Raw genomic sequence first — 15,256 nt, 5'->3', positions numbered from 1 at the left:
CCAGCATGCGCTCCAACCGCAGGAAAAGGAAAACCGTACATTGCTGCATTTACCTTTCCCTTGATCCTGACTAGTCTCCCAGTTCACGCCACTGAAATACATCGCCACTGCATGATACTGCCACCACCATGCTTCACTGTAGGGATGGTATTGGTCAGGTGATGAGCAGTGCCTGGTTTTCTGCAGACATGAAGCTTGCCATTCAGGCCAAAGAGTTCAATCTTTGTGCCATCAGACCAGAGCATTTTTCTCTCATGGTCCGAGAGTCCTTTAGGTGCCTTTTGGCAAACTCCAGGTGGGCTGTCATGTGCCTTTTGCTGAGGAGTGGCTTATGTCTAGCCACTCTACCATACAGGCCTGATTGGTGGAGTGCTGCAGAGATGGTTGTTCTTCTGGAAGGTTCTCCTCTCTCCATAGAGAAAGGCTGGAGCTCTGTCAGAGTGACTATCGGGTTCTTGGCTGACTAAGGCCCTTCTCCCCCGATCGCTCAGTTTGGCCGGGCGGGAAGCTCTAGGAAGAGTCCTAGTGTATCCAAACTTTTTCCATTTATGGATGATGAAGGCAACTATGCTCATTGGGAGTTTCAATGCTGCAGAACTTTTTGTGTCACCTTCTCTAAATCTGTGCTTCCATGCAATCCTGTCTTGGAGGTCTTCAGACAATTCTTTGGACTTCATGGCTTGGTTTGTGCTCTGACATAAACTGTTAACTGTGGGTTCTTATATAGACAGGTGTATGCCTTTCCAAATCATGTCAAATCAACTGCATTTACCACAGGCGGACTCCAATCAAGTTGTAGAAACATCTCAAGTATGATCAGTGGAAAAAGGATGTACCTGAGCTCAATTTTGAGTGTCATGGCAAAGGCTATGGATACTTATGTACCTGTGATTTTCTTAATTTTTTATTTTTAATAAACTTGCAAAGATTTCAAACAAACTTCTTTCACATTGAAATTATGAGGTATTGTTTGTAGAAGTTTGAGGAAAATAATTCATTTAATCCATTTTGAAATAAGGCTGTAATATAACAAAATTGTGTAAAAAGTGAAAGGCTGTGAATACTTACCAGGTACACTGAATAGGATAGATTTATGGAATTTTTCTTTTTTTATTAGTAATGGCGGCGATTAGCGATTTTTTCGTGGGACTGCGACATTGTGGCGGACACATCTGACACCAAGTGACACTTTTTGGGGGACCAGTGATACCAGTACAGTGATCAGTGCTAAAAATATGCACTGTCACTGTACTAATGACACTAGCAGGGGAGGAGTTAACATCAGGGGGTAATCAAAAGGTTAAATGTGCTCCTAGGGAGTTCTTACTAACTGTGGGGGGGGGGGCTTTGGCTGTGAGGAGACAGAGATTCACATTCCTGCTTAGCAGAATCACAGGATCTCTGTCTCCCCTACTAGCAGAATGACAATCTGCCTTGTTTACATAGGCAGACAGCCGTTCTGCCATTCTTAGGAAGGTTTGGCTGGTCCCGGCTGACATTGAGTCCACCGGACCTGCTGATTGGCTCACACTGCTTCCAATCACAGCGGGAGCAGGTTACTGGCGGCGCATGCGTGCTTCAGACCTGGAAGAGCGAAATCACGTACCTGATTTCGTGCAGGAGAGCCACCGCCCTGCAGTATATATAGGTGGGCCGGTCGGCCAGTGGTTAAACAGTAAAGACACTTATTTTTAATGTTTTACATAGCTATACCTGCAAAAGGGGCCAGCTTGAAGTGATCTAGCAGGACTTCATTTTCTGACTAAAGTTCCACTTTACTAAAGAGAGGGTCATAAGCGTTATATCCAATGGCTCAGATGTACTCTCCAAATTTTTGGGAAAGCTGGTAGTGGTCCCTTCTCACTGACACTTCTTTCCCAGTGGGACTGCTAATCCATTTCAGAAGATGGATAATGCACACCAAAAAATAAATGCTATTATACTGTAGTATTTATTACATAAGTAAGGATGCCCATAAACTTTAGGCACACTCACATTTTAGGATGCCCAGTTATTTTTCTCCTCACCGTCGCTCCACTCACCGGCGTGCATTCCAATAGCCGGAACCAGAAAATTACATCAAGGTCTTTACTTGCCAAACTTTGTAAATAAACATTTAGGTGCTCACCCAACCCGGAATATAGGGAATTTATTTCACACACAAATAATGGATCTCCCTGGTGGATTACCTTTACCTTTGTTAATCTTGGGTACATCCCTGGGGCCCCGGCTTCTGGCTCCAGCAGACATTTAATTCTGTAGACTGAACATGGCACTCTCCTGGAGAATTGCCAGAATTCTATAGTACATGCCAGTGGCGGCCTGGTGCTCGGTAATTCGGGGGGGGGGGGGGGCGGCAAACCAATATGGGGTAATTTGGTAATTTGGGGAGGGGGGGGGTAATTCGGGGGCCCCGCCCCCGTACGGCCAGCCAGCGGGCCTGCCTCTTTACCTCCTCCTGTCCAAGCCGGGGAGTGCTAGATGGCTTAGCCGCCTGCCGTGTGTCTCCTCCCTCTTCTTGGCCAGTGGCCAGTAAGATCGCTTCTCCTTTTGGCCAATTAGAAAAGGGGCCTCACAACCCTCTTCCTGATTGGCTGGGAGGAGAATCAGTGTGACAATAGGGAATATTTATTCGCTATTGCCATACAACTGGGTGGGCTCAGGCCGCAGAGCTCTGTGCCCCGAGCCCACCCTTTTTTGAAGCCTATTAGAGCCTCTGGCTCTAATCACATGCTTCAAAAAAAAAAAAAAAAAATCCCCTATTGGAATTCACGCGTCCGGCATCCTGCATGTAGATTAGGGGGCCGGACGCATGGATAGGGGGGGCAGCTCCCCAGTGCCTCTAATGGACAGGCCGACACTGGTGCATGCTAGTGCAGGGTTAAGAATGATCTGAATGCTGATTGCTCTTCAGAGAGCAAAGCACGTATCAATGAGAAAAATTTTACCTTATTATTTAAAATTTTTTAGATCTGTATCACTTTATTTTTTACATTATTTTAACTGTCCTGTTGGGGGCTCTGGTGAAAAATCAGGGGTCAAAATGGACCGTAAAGAGGAACTGCGGTCTGCTCACATAATTTGTATTAAAAATATATTTGCCATTCTGAAGCTTCCTTCCAATAACTTTACATATTATTTTATATATACTGTGATTTTGTACTTGCCAAATATGCTGCAGAAATCTCCCTCCACTAAGTCTGGCTGCAGCCATTTTAACTGTGGGCAGCTGAAGCTGCTGTCTCTTCACTTCCTGGATCTACACAGACACACACACATACAGCTGCAAGAAAAAGTATGTGAACCCTTTGGAATGATATGGATTTCTGCACAAATTGGTCATAAAATGGGATCTGATCATCATCTACAGTAAGTCACAACAATAGACAATCACAGTCTGCTTAGCCCCCGTTCACACTGGGGCGACGCTACTTCGCCGGGCGACCTCACAGGTCGCGGCGCGCTGCTCGCCCCGCGACCTCGGAGCGGCCGGCACGGACTTCATAACATTAAAGTCTATGCAGGTCGCTCCGGGTCGCCCCAAAGAAGCTCCGGACCCTTTTTCTAAGTCAGAGCGACTTGTGTCGCTCCTATTAGAACGGGTCCATAGCTTCTGTATGGCAGGCGACCTACGGCGACCTGTCAGGCGACCAGGTCGCCTGACAGGTCGCCCCAGTGTGAACGGGGGCTTAAACTAATAACACACAAAGAATGAAATGTTGCCATGTTTTTATTGAACACACCATGTAAACATTCACAGTGCAGGTGGAAAAAGTATGTGAACCCTTGGATTTAATAACTGGTTGAACCTCCTTTGGCAGCAATAACTTCAACCAAACGTTTCCTGTAGTTGCCGATCAGACGTACACAACGGTCAGGAGTAATTCTTGACCATTCCTCTTTACAGAACGGTTTCAGTTCAGCAATATTCTTGGGATGTCTGGTGTGAATCGCTTTCTTGAGGTCATGCCACAGCATCTCAATCGGGTTGAGGTCAGGACTCTGACTGGGCCACTTCAGAAGGCGTATTTTCTTCTGTTTAAGCCATTCTGTTGTTGATTTACTTCTATGCTTTGGGTCATTGTTGCAACACCCATCTGTTGAGCTTCAGCTGGTAGACAGATGGCCGTAAATTCTCCTGCAAAATGTCTTGATAAACTTGGGAATTAATTTTTCCTTCGATGATAGCAATCCATTCAGGCCCTGACGCAGCAAAGCAGCCCCAAACCATGATGCCCCCACCACCATACTTCACAGTTGGGATGAGGTTTTGATGTTGGTGTGCTGTGCCTCTTTTTTGCCACACATGGTGTTGTGTGTTTCTTCCAAACAACTCAACTTTGGTTTCATCTGTCCACAGAATATTTTGCCAGTACTGCTGTGGAACATCCAGGTGCTCTTGTGCAAACTGTAAACGTGCAGCAATGTTTTGTTTGGACAGCAGTGGCTTCCTCTGTGGTATCCTCCCATGAAATCCATTCTTGTTTAGTGTTTTACATATTGTAGATTCCCTAACAGGGATGTTAGCATTTGCCATTGACTTTTGTAAGTCTTTAGCTGACACTCTAGGATTCTTCTTCACCTCATTGAGCAGTCTGCGCTGTGCTCTTGCAGTCATCTTTACAGGACGGCCACTCCTAGGGAGAGTAGCAGCAGTGCTGAACTTTCTCTATTTATAGACAATTTGTCTTACCGTGGACTGATGAACAGCAAGGCTTTTGGAGATACTTTTATAACCCTTTCCAGCTTTATGTAAGTCAACAATTCTTAATCGTAGGTCTTCTGAGAGCTCTTTTGTTCGAGGCATCATTCATATCAGGCAATGCTTCTTGTGAAAAACAAACCCAGAACTCGTGTGTGTTTTTTATAGGGCAGGGCAGCCGTAACCAACACCTCCAATCTCATCTCATTGATTGGACTCCAGTTGGCTGACATCTCACTCCAATTAGCTCTTGGAGATGTCATTAGTCTAGGGGTTCACATACTTTTTCCACCTGCACTGTGAATGTTTACATGGTGTGTTCAATAAAAACATGGCAACATTTCATTCTTTGTTTGTTATTGGTTTAAGCAGACTGTGATTGTCTATTGTTGTGACTTAGATGATGATCAGATCACATTTTATGACCAATTTGTGCAGAAATCCATATCATTCTAAAGGGTTCACATACTTTTTCTTGCAGCTGTATATGCAGATAGACAGGCACACACACCACTGCTTGCCTGCCCATTTCTCCTCTCTTGATGAATACTCATAGATCTATGCAGTCTCCTGCTATCTCCCCCCTCATACAGCCCCCTCCAGCTCTGCAGCTCTCTTTGGCCCTCCTATGACTCACCCATCCTCCCTTGATGACAAACTCTCACAAAAGGGATCTGTGCATGATGTTATTAGCCTTGGGCTAATTTGCCAGACAAGAAAGAGGTAGTGGACTGTATAAGATATTTACTGACAGAAAAAAAATGTTTTACTATCCAAAGTTAAAACAACAAGGACAGAAGATTTAATAGATGAAAAGTGATATTAACGTCTCGTTGGTTTTTTTTTTTTTAACTGGATTTTTGTCTTACCGTAAAATCCTTTTCTCTGAAGTTAATTGACAGACGCAGCTCCATATAATTCTTGACCATTGGGTTATGCTTCCCCCTACAGGAGTAGAACACTAGGCAGGAAAAAGCTTTACCACACCTATGGGGTCGTCCCTGCAAGCATACACCCACACACTCTGCTATAGGCTTCAGTTTAGTTGCAAACAGTGTTTAGAGAAAAAAACCCAACCCACTCAAGATAGAGGGGCAGGTGCTGCGTCTGTCAATAAACTTCAGAGAAAAGGATTTTATAGTAAGACAAAAATCCAGTTTTCTTTATCGTTCATTGACAGACGCAGCTCCATATAATCCTTGACCATTGGGACGTCCCAAAGCAGTATTTACACGAGGGGTGGGAAAACAACACAGAAAAAGAACGTAATTCTCAAAATGGCTAAAACTTTAGCCAACCAGAGAATATAGAGCTCAACAAGGAACAACAGGAGCTCACCTGGACAAACACCATCGAAGAGACTAAGTTTCCTTCAAACAGCAGCCTGCAAAACCTTGCGGCCAAAAGAAGCATCCGAGGATGCCAACACATCTACTTTATAAAATTTTGTGAACATGTGCACAGACGACCAGGTCGCCGCCTTGCAAATTTGTATCAATGATGCCTGATGACAAAAAGCTCAAGAGGCACTCAGCGCCCCAGTAGAATGTGCCTTCACAGGGAAAGGTGGAACCTGACCCTTCAGTAAATAAGCCTGAACCACCATCTGCCTGATCCACCTAGAAATGGTCGCATCAGACGCAGCCAATCCCTTTCTAGGTCCTTCCGTAAGGACAAAAAGAGAATCTGATTTCCTGAAAGACCCTAATCGCCCGAACCACATCCAAAGAATGCAAAGCAATTTCCTTAGGATGCTTGGGATTAGGACAAGCAGAAGGCAGTACAATGTTTTCATTTAGATGGAAATCAGAAACCACCCTAGGAAGAAATGACTGACTAGGTCCAAGTACCACTTTATCTCTGTGGACCACCAAATAAGGCGAACGGCAGGAAAGCGCCGCCAATTCTGATACTCTGCGAGCAGAAGTAAAAGCCACCAAAAAAAACAACCTTCTGAGACAGTGTAAGCAGAGGAATCTCCCTAATGTTCTCAAAAGGAGGTTTTTGAAGAACAGACAATACCAAATTCAGATCCCACGGAGGTAACGGGGATCGCCTCAGAGGGGCCACATGACGGACCCCTTGGATAAAAGTGTGAATCAACGCATACAAGGCTAAAGGATGTTAGAGGCTAAAACTTGACACTTGGCCTTTAATAGTAGCCAAGGCCAACTTCTGTTCGACACTTCTTTGAAGGAAAGCCAAGATCCTAGCCACGAAAAAAAGGCGAGGATGCACCTTCATGGATTCACACCATGAAATATACAATTTCCATGTACGATGATAGATCTTCCTGGAAATAGACTTTCTGGCCTTCAACAGTGTAGGAATCACTGAATCAGAAGGACCCCTATCGTTCAACACCTGTCTTTCAACAGCCACGCCTTTAAAGCCAGCGACTGTAAAGCAGGATGGAAGATCGGCCCTTGAGACAGCAGATCTTCCCTGAGAGGAAGTCTCCAAGAAGCTCGGCGACCAGATCTGTGTACCAAGACCGGCGAGGCCAGTCTGGAGCCACCAGAATGACTGGAATCCCCTCCGCTTCTATTTTACGCACAAGTCTCGGCAGGAGTTTCAGTGGTGGAAATGCATAGATCAGTCGATAATGACCCCAAGGAGCCATTAGTGCATCTACAGAGTCGGCTAGGGGATCTCGTGACCTGCTACAAATCTTTGAACATTCTTGTTGAGCTGAGAGGCCAACAGGTCAACATCGGGTGTCCCCCACTGAGCACACAGTCGATGAAACACCTTCGGGTGTAGAGATCACTCCCCCTGATCCAACACCTGACGGCTCATGTAGTCCGCCTGCCAGTTTTCCACACCTGGGGTGTGTTCCGCGGAGAGAGTTGGAACAAAATTGTCTGCCCATTTCAAGATCTCGGCCACCTCCCGGGCTGCTAGGACACTCTTGGTGCCCCCTTGATGATTGATGTAAGCCATGGCCGTGGCATTGTCCCATTGAACCTTGACTGGACAACTTTGTCGACGATTTGTCCAATGACAAAGGCAAAACTTTATTGCCCTGATATCCAGAACATTGATTGGTAGTCTGGACTCTTCCACTGTCCAAGACCCCTGGGCACACAGCTTCCCCAGCTGGACAGGCTGGCGTCCGTGGTGACCACAGTCCAATACAATGGAAGGAAAGACTTGCCCCGGCGCAATGCCAACGAACGAACCACCATAGAAGAGCAGTCTTTGTGTTGTGACTCAACCGAATAATAAATCCAACGACTTCGGATCTTTGTTCCATTTGACCAGAATTTCCCTCTGTAATGACCTGGTGTGGAACTGAGCAAATGGGACCGCCTCGAAGGTCGACATCATCAGGCCTAGGACTCTCATGCAAGTCTGCAGAGAGGACAGATTGCTGGACAAAACAAACAAATCGCCCCCTGCAACTTCTGCAGCTTGTACAGGGGAAGAAAAACCTTTGCCAAAGCAGAATACAGAGTCAGACCCAGGAAGACCAGTCTTGAGGATTGTACCAGGGCTGATTTTGCAAAATTGATGGTCCAGCCAAACTCTTGCAGAGTCCTCACAGTGATTGCCAAATCCCCCAACAGAGCTAAATGAGACTCTGCTCTTAACAGGAGATCATCCAGGTACATCATCCAGGTACACCAGGACCACAATCCCCCTCTGACGTGCCAATATCGGAGCCAAGAGTGAAGACTCTGGGAGCAGAGGCAAGACCAAGGGTTACAGCCACAAATTGAAAGTGCTCCTCTCCCACAGTGAAGCAAGGAAAATGCTGCATAGATAGGGATGTATAGATATGCATCCTTGATATCGATAGAGGCCAACAAGTCTCCCTGATGTAGGGATGCTGCCACCGTGCAAATAGGCTCCATTCGAAACTTCTGTACCTGCATGAAGCGGCTCAGAGCTTTGAGATCCAGGATTTGAGGCACTTTGCCACCCTTTAATGGCACAGTGAACAGGTTTGAATAAGACCCCTGAAAATGTTCCAGAGAGGGAACCGGCACAATCACTCCCTGTGACAGCAAATCTTGCACCACCTCTCGTAGGTCCGTTAACCGATCTTGAGATAGGCGGAGGTTGAAAGGGAAGAACCTATCCAACGGTTGGGACCTGAATTTGATCTTGTATGAATCAAGGAAGTCTATGGTTCCAGAAAGAACCCCTGAAAGCGTTCCCGAGAGCGAACCGGCACAATCACCCTTTGCGACAGAAGATCTTGTAGCGCATCTCTTAGATCCCTAAACCGATCTGGAGATAGGTGTAGGTTGGACGGGTTACGGGTGAGGGCATCCCTTCATGCAGACGGGGATTTGTCTGCAGATCCGGATTGGCCTGTTCTCGGCTTACCCAACCATGTCTTCTTCAAACCCCCAGAAGACATGAATGGCTTAGCTCCTTTCTCCTGCGACCTGGAGGTACGAAAGGGCCGCCTATGAGCAGTAAATGAAGGCCCCCATCTATTACGCGGTGCCTTGCCCTTGGTGGATTGGGAAAGAAGAGTACTCTTCCCACCCGTAAGGCCTTTGATCAACTCATCCATGGAGGATCCAAACAACCTGTCCCCCCTAAAGGGAAGGTCAGAAAGAGCCTTCTTGGAAGCCTGGTCCACAGACCAGCTTTTTAGCCACACAATGCTTCTAATAGCAACCTCCACTGCAGACACTCTGGCTACCAGTGGAGCCGCATCCAGCGACGCATCACATACTGTATATACAGAAGGGCTTGGACCATTTGGTCCGTTAGCTCTATCAGGCCCGACAAAAGCTGCTCAGTTTCCAAGTCACCTTTTATTAACTTCCCCCATTCTGTTATTGTCTGTGACACCAGAGTGATCACAAAGACCGGTTTCAGTATTGAGCCTGCTATCACATGCAAATAGCGGGATAGAGACTCAATCCATCTATCCACTGGGTCTGTAAATACCGGGAAATCCTCCACCGGAACCACAGTAGACTTGTTTTTTTTTAAACAAACAGTAGACTTGTTTAGTCTGGAAACCTTTGGTGGTACGGTCCATCTAGCGGATACCGCGTCCGCGAAGGGGTAGCGCCTTTTAAAGAGCTTAGGCACCACTAACATTTGTTTGATGCGCCCCCACTGTTCATTGATAATGTTGTCAAAAAGTGCCCGACTTCTGGAATTTGCGGGTTCCAAAAGACACCTGACGCTGTAGAATCATCCGCCATTTTTAAGGTTTCCCGCACTGACACTATAAGTGCCTCCACCAGCGCGCTTTCCCGCGCTGCTGCAGACGAGGATACATCCTCCTCGTCATCAGAATGCGAAGACGCAGATCCACCAGAATGGCATGCTTCTGTGGTGGCCATATCTACCTCAGAATCTGAGGATACTAAAGATGCAGGGGAAGGCATAGGATGCTTTCTACTAGTGGCATTTTATAAAACGAAATCCACTTTTGACACCAGGTTTTCCAAAACTGCTGTAAATGCAGACAGACAAACTGCAAAAAACGTGAAAACTGCTGCATCAGCGGCACGATAAGTTCCAGCCCTAGCACAGGCTTCAGCAGGGTGAATGAGAAATACCTACAGGGACCCCAGTAAGGTACCACCAAAACGATATGGAGGGATATAGAAATGCTCTGTGCAGAGAGAAAAACCGATCTGACACAGGAACAGGAAATACCTGGGTCATGTCTAGAGTAACCCTAGCTTCTCCCTTCTGTCCAGCTGGACAAGAAAATGGCCGCCCAATGCATTCCTATGGGGGGAACTACCAAAGGGGCCATGAGGTCTCCAGGACCTCCCAAAGGGGTCATTACACAGTGGCTTCAGGGGGTCCCCAGGAAGGGCCCTCACCAGGACAAACCCCCCCCCCCCGCAGAACCGCCAGAAATACATTCGCCCCACTGAGGTAGGAACCTTCCTTTGGGGGGGGGGAGCCTAAGGGGGGGGGCCTGGTATCACCAAGAGGCCAGGGAAACCGAGGGATACCCGAGGGTCCAACTTTCCCAAGGAGGGGCCCATGTCCACCATGGGACCACCAGAGAAATGGGGGGGACACTTACCATACCAACAGCATAAGGTGGGCACCACTCCAAACATACTACCTCTCCACCTGGGGTGGGGGTGCTGACGGCCAGGGGTTACGCTGTGACTCAGGGCGACCCAGGTCGTATGTGTCCCGGCAAGGTGTTTCACTCGCAGGCCAGCCCCCGTCCATCGGGGCTCTGTTGTGGCGAGGCCTAGTGCTGGATTGTAACCTGAGCTTGCTCGCTGGCCGGGCTGGGAGACCTTAAGGATCTAGCATATCCAGTGCGAAACCCAGCCGGCTGTTGCTCAGGAACAAAACTATCTAAAAAATAAAGTGTTACAAAAAGGTTCCAAAAAAAAACCCAGCTATGACTGAAGTCCCAGCAGGGAACTAGGTCCTACTCCTAAACTAGGCAGAAACAAACTGAAGACTATAGCAGAGTGTGTGGGTATATACCTGCAGGGACGGCACCATAGGCGTGGTAAAGCTTTTTCCTTCCTAGTGTTCTACTCCTGTAGGGGGCATCATAACTCAATGGTCAAGAATTATATGGAGCTACGTCTGTCAATGAACGATAGAAAAAAAAAAACAAACATGTAATACTCACCTGTTCTGTGTAATGGTTTTACAGAGAGCAACTTAGATCCTCCTCTTCTCGGGTCCCTCGCCAGCGCTCCTGGCCCCTTCCCCCTGCCGAGTGCCCCCATAGCAAGCAGCTTGCTATGGGTGAACCCAAGCTGAACCACTGCTCTGTGTGTCCATTCAGAGGCTCGGCTCTCTTCTCATTAGGTCACTGACTTTGATTGACAGCAGTGGCAGCCAATGGCTATTCAGGAGGGAGTCTCGGACAGCCGAGTCACTCGTGTAACATCGCTGGATCAAGATGGGGCTCAGGTATTAGGGGGGCTGCTGCACACAGAAGGTTTTTTATCCTAATGCATAAAATGCATTAAGATAAAAAGCCTTCTGCCTTTAAGGTCTCAATTTTGAGACAAAGAAAGGGACTGAGGACATACTGTACTGTAGACTCCATAATCCCTTTCTGCGCAATCCTAGTTTCACTGAAGATGAATTAATAGGAGGTGCTTTGAGGCTTCCTGTTTATTTATAAACAGATATTACTTTTATTATATTACTATTTTTCAGTTATGAATGAACACAGGAGCAATTAGTACCAATCGCTCATTATTGTGTTTATTCATTCAAGAAGAAGTCAGTAAATATGACATACTTTGACATACTCACTATCCATCCCCCCAACCCTCCACCTCCTTCCACCCCACCCTTCTTTCTATCCTGAAACCATTTTCCTTTGAGCCCGCCGCAGCCGGAGGAAGGGAGAGGAGGGAAGCTGGCAGTGTTGTGGAGGGGGGGGGGGGGGGTCAGACAGCAGAGGTAAGGAGGATGGGGGGGAAGCAGATAGCGGAACAGATCCTCCTGTGGCTCCCCCTGCAGTGCAGCTGGCGGCAAGGTGAGGAGAAGTCAGATTATTAGTTCTGGTGATGGGGCAGTAAAGCTGGTCCTCCTGCAGGTGCCCAGGCCCCCCTAATGAACTGATGGGGCAGGGTACAGGATGGACAGCTGTACCCCATTATTGACAGCCCTGGTTGTTCATAGAGCAGGGAGGGCTTAGATATTCTGCAAGGTTTTTAATGCTACCCACTGTCACGAGGAAAATCCAAAATCTTGGGTTGTCACTGTAATTGGAGGAGAGGGGGAATTTTCCAATGGGTAAACATGTTCTGGTGACAGCTGATTACACTATACAATCTGATTGTGATAGATCTAAAGGAGATTGTACAAACTATATTTTGCAAAGGTCTGCCTGATTTGTTACAGTATCTCATAAAAGTGAGTACACCCCTCACATTTTAATAAATATTTTATTATATCTTTTCATGTGACAACACTGATGAAATGACACTTTGCTACAATGTAAAGTAGTGAGTGTATAGCTTGTATAACAGTGTAAATGTGCCGTCCCCTCAAAATAACTCAACACACAGCCATTAATGTCTAAACCGCTGGCAAAAAAGTGAGTAAACCCCTAAATGAAAATATCCAAATTGGGCCCAATTAGCCATTTTCCCTCCCCGGTGTTATGTGACTCATTAGTGTTACAGGGTCTCAGGTGTGAATGGGGAGCAGGTGTGTTAAATTTGGTGTTATTGATCTCACTCTCTCATACTGGTCACTGGAAGTTCAACAAGGCACCTCATGGCAAAGAACTCTCTGAGGATCTGAAAAAAAAGAAGTGTTGCTCTACATAAGGATGGCCTAGGCTATAAGAAGATCGCCAAGACCCTGAAACTGAGCTGCAGCACGGTGGCCAAGACCATACAGCGGTTTAACAGGACAGGTTTCACTCAGAACAGGCCTCGCCATGGTCGACCAAAGAGGTTGAGTGTACATGCTCAGCGTCATATCCAGAGGTTGTCTTTGGGAAATAGACGTATGAGTGCTGCCAGCATTGCTGCAGAGGTTGAAGGGGTGGGGGGACAGCCTGTCAGTGCTCAGCTCATACGCCGCACACTGGTCTGCATGGCTGTCGTCCCAGAAGGAAGCCTCTTCTAAAGATGATGCACAAGAAAGCCCACAAACAGTTTGCTGAAGACAAGCACACTAAGGACATGGATTATTGGAACCATGTCCTGTGGTCTGATGAGACCAAGATAAACTTATTTGGTTCAGATGGTGTCAAGCGTGTGTGGCGAAAACCAGGTGAGGAGTACAAAGACAAGTGTGCATTGCCTACAGTCAAGCATAGTGGTGGGAGTGTCAGCTACAGTTCATTGAGGGAACCATGAACGCCAACATGTACTGTGACATACTGAAGCAGAACATGATCCCCCTCCCTTAGGAGACTGGGCCGCAGGGCAGTATTACAACATGATAACGACCCCAAACACACCTCCAAGATGACCGTTGCCTTGCTAAACAAGCTGAGGGTAAAGGTGATGGACTGGCCAAGCATGTCTCCAGACCTAAACCTTATTGACCATCTGTGGGGCATCCTCAAATGGAAGGTGGAGGAGCGCAAGGTCTCCAACATCCACCAGCTCTGTGATGTCATCATGGAGGAGTGGAAGAGGACTCCAGTGGCAACCTGTGAAGCTCTGGTGAACTCCATGCCCAAGAGGGTTAAGTCAGTGCTGGAAAATAATGGTGGCCACACAAAATATTGACACTTTGGGCCCAATTTTAAACATTTTCACTTAGGGGTGTACTCACTTTGGTTGCCAATGGTTTAGACATTAATGGCTGTGTGTTGAGTTATTTTGAGAGGACAGCAAATGTACACTGTTATACAAACTGTACACTCACTACTTTACATTGTAGCAAAGTGTCATTTCTTCAGTGTTACAAATGATATAATAACATATTTACAAAAATGTGAGGGGTGTACTCACTTTTGTGAGATACTGCATATATGTTGTAAATTGAATGCATTGTGTAGGTTTAACCTTTTATTACAAAGTTCTGGTAAATTTAAAGGTGATAGTATAGCGATTATACAATTCGATTGTATAGTGTATGGCCAGTTTAAGAGGGGATTTACCTAATTTTGGAGAGATTTCCTCATATCTTGTGTCTAGCTGACGTGAAGTAAAGGTAAATGTCCCCAATGGTACACAAATAGCAAAAACACACACCCTAGAGAATAAAATAGTAATTTTTCAGTAGAAAATACACTAAAATTAATTTTAGGGCACACAAACTCAATGAATTACTAAATTGTTTGGTCAAATCTAAAATATGAAATTCCACCAAGTAAATAGATACCCAACATGTCAAGCATTAAAATTGCGTGCACCCGTGAAACAACGAAAAAACATCAATATGCTATATTTTTAATAGGAGATGCCTTAAAAGCCCCTATAGGTCATCAGAATGGAGTTACCCAGGAGCTCTGGTACTAAAAATTATTGATCCCACTCTGTCATGCACAGTGATATACAACATTGCCATTTTTGTACATAGGCGCCTGAACACATGTGGTTTCACATCCATCTTCAGTTCAGTTTACATTCGTTTGCATTTCAGTTCAGTTCACATCCCTTGTTTCTTAGAAAGATCAATCAGAAGTCACAAAAGTATACTGTAAATGTACATACATATTCACAAGCACACCATGGATCTTGCAAAGCAGTCCAAAGAAACTTTTTATTGCAGAAAGGAACACATCAGAAACAGTGCAACGTTTCGGAGTCAGGCAAGACCCCTTCGTCAGGCATGTGGGTACTGCGTGACTCTGAAACGTTGCACTGTTTCTGATGTGATCCTTTCTGCAATAAAAAGTTTCTTTGGACTGCTTTGCAAGATCCATGGTGTGCTGGTAAATATTTATATAGCTGTGAGAGATCCAGTATCCAGCTGGTGATGGCTTCAGCACCCACAACAGATGTGCCTATATCCAGGAAGGTGTGCGATGGGAATATGAACTTTACTAAAAGTATAAATGCAGCACTGCCCCCTTGAGGGCTGCTGAATTCCTCACCTTTTCGGGTCCCTCTGGGTTACCGTTAGCAACTGCATGCAAAAACGTAACACTTTCCTTTTCGGCTCAGTCAA

Source organism: Pelophylax lessonae (assembly GCF_965119305.1).
Source record: "Pelophylax lessonae genome assembly, chromosome: 4".
Classification (NCBI taxonomy): domain Eukaryota; kingdom Metazoa; phylum Chordata; class Amphibia; order Anura; family Ranidae; genus Pelophylax; species Pelophylax lessonae.
Note: the sequence above shows the minus strand (reverse complement) of the source record.